Source organism: Panicum virgatum, chromosome 3N (genome assembly GCF_016808335.1).
Source record: "Panicum virgatum strain AP13 chromosome 3N, P.virgatum_v5, whole genome shotgun sequence".
Classification (NCBI taxonomy): Eukaryota; Viridiplantae; Streptophyta; class Magnoliopsida; order Poales; family Poaceae; genus Panicum; species Panicum virgatum.
The window spans coordinates 23,159,872-23,162,122 of NC_053147.1; the positions used below are offsets into that span (position 1 = coordinate 23,159,872).

The following is a 2,251-nucleotide window of genomic DNA, read 5'->3' on the forward strand; positions in this document are numbered from 1 at the left end:
ACGTGCAACGGCATCGGGGCATCCGTGCAGGGGTCTCCTGAATGATTCAGGATTTCAGGGGCAAACCGAACATGGCGTGCAGTGTCGACGGCGGCAGCTGAGGGCGGGAGCAGTTCCCATTCGAGGGCAGGGCGAAAAAGCTACTGCTCTCAAGGATCAGAAGTACACGAAAGCGGCCTGCAGAGGGGGGGAATTTTTAGGAGCCGGCAGGTTTCTTTTCCAACAGTGAAAGGCTACATATTCCCAAAGCTGCGCGCTTTCACTCTGTTTGCTTTCGGTTTTGGCATCTGTGCGCAAAGGAAGGATACCAGAAAGGCGAGATAACTATATTGGTAATTAGTATATCATCATGCGCTTTATAGCACAAAGCGTTTGTAGTCCAACGGTTAGGATAATTGCCTTCCAAGCAATAGACCCGGGTTCGACTCCCGGCAAACGCAGTCCTTCTTGGTCCTATTCGAGGATTAGTGTTTTTCTTGGGGGCAAAGAGGATTAGTTTCGATTGTAGCGGTTTTTTCTTTTTTATATTTAAAAAAAATTAAAATTTCAAAAATATACGTCGGTTTTGGAAAATTTCAAAAATATACCCCGGTTGCCCTATGGGGGGCGACAGGGCTCAAATATAATTTTTTTTCTTCAAATTTGCAACGAAGTCCCTGGAGAAAAAAAAGAGGGGGCCTGTCGCCCCCCCCCCAACGGGCGACAGGCCCCTGTCGCCCGTTGGGGGGCGACAGGGTCCTATGTTTTAAACCCTGGCCAACAAAGCCTATTGAATTGCATAAAATTGCTCCAGCGTCCGAAGATTTATTGTGATATATTTGCAGAAGGATTGGGAAATCGAGTTCGAATTATCATGAAATTTACGGAAGGTGTCGGATGTCAATTTTGGTGGGCGATGCGGCCTCTAAAGGATGACACTAGATAAACTACTTTTCATGTGATTTCGAATTATAAACTTTTTTGTCAGCGCGGATGTCTGGTAGATGCAGATTTCACGTTGATTTACACAAACCTATAATGATTAGAAACTAAAAACGAGATCTCGAAGCAATTCGGACGATTTCGATTATCATTTATTTGTACTTATTAGTTACTTCTACCGATAGAGCTTAGAAGTTCCAATTTTTTTTTCCACGCGCCAAACTACGCCGTGTTCAAAGTTCCAATTTTTTTTTTCCCGGCACTTGCATGGAGACTTAAATCTAGACAAAATAAAAAAAACGCATTGCACAGTTTGCCTGTAAATTACGAGACGAATCTAATGAATCTAATTAGACCGTAATTAGACGCTAAATTGCTACAATAATGCTACAGTAAACAACCTCTAATGACGGATTAATTAGGCTCATTAGATTCGTCTCGCGATTTACAGACGAGTTCTGTAATTAATTTTATAATTAGTCTATGTTCAAATGTTCTTTCAAAAATTTTACGGGAGACAATTAAACCAGGTCCCTAATCTAATCGCCGGATAAAAGACCAGCGCTGGCCATGTCCAGAGTACGAGGGATCCGGCGGCTCAGCGAATCGCTGGGCAGATCATGTATGGTAACACTGATCATGGTCATGGGCGCGGCTCGCGAATAGATTCACCATGTTCGCTGTGCTGGTGTTGGAGGCTGCTGCTGGAGTGGTGTGAGAGAAAAACACTGCTGGCTGGTTGGTAGCTGGAGGCTGCTGGAGTGGTGTGAGAGAAAAATACTGTTAGCTGGTGCTGGAGCAGAACAGCAGAACCGAGTGATTGTCATTGGTTCGCTATGGGCCACTGCCGCTAATAATCCGCTCTGTTCAGCTGGCTTTGGCTGGTAGCTGGTGTTGCCCACAATCTGAACACACATCTGGGTCGCTACTCGCTACAATCTGAACACACATGTTCATGACTGAGACTGACCAGCGCGGATGCTGCTACGATGGAGTGGATCAGAATTCATCAACATTCAGGCCTCGTTTCTGAAAGCGCGAGTTTTACAGAAACCGACCCGGATCCTACAGGAATTCGGCAGGAGATTCCCACCTTAGTTACAAACGAGACGTTTGTCCAAAATCCAAACAAATAGATGTACCACGCGGCACGCGCCACGCCGGGAGAGAGAGCGGTCAGGCTCAGAGTTTGCAGTTGGGGAGCAGGCACTCGCAGATGGGCACCAGGTTGGGGAACTTGTGGTTGCAGCGCCCGTCCGCCTTGCCGCGGTCCTGGCAGTGGCCCCGGCACTTGGGCTGGTGGAAGCAGATCGGGTAGTCCGCGTTGTTG

At 47.0% G+C, this 2,251-nt stretch overlaps 1 non-coding gene across 1 annotated transcript; it reads left to right on the forward strand.

Moving 5' to 3' along the window:
• Window positions 1–368: 368 nt before the first annotated feature.
• On the forward strand, window positions 369–440 carry TRNAG-UCC. The gene has a single exon. It is a non-coding gene; the product is annotated as a tRNA-Gly (tRNA).
• The last annotated feature ends 1,811 nt before the right edge of the window (window positions 441–2,251 follow it).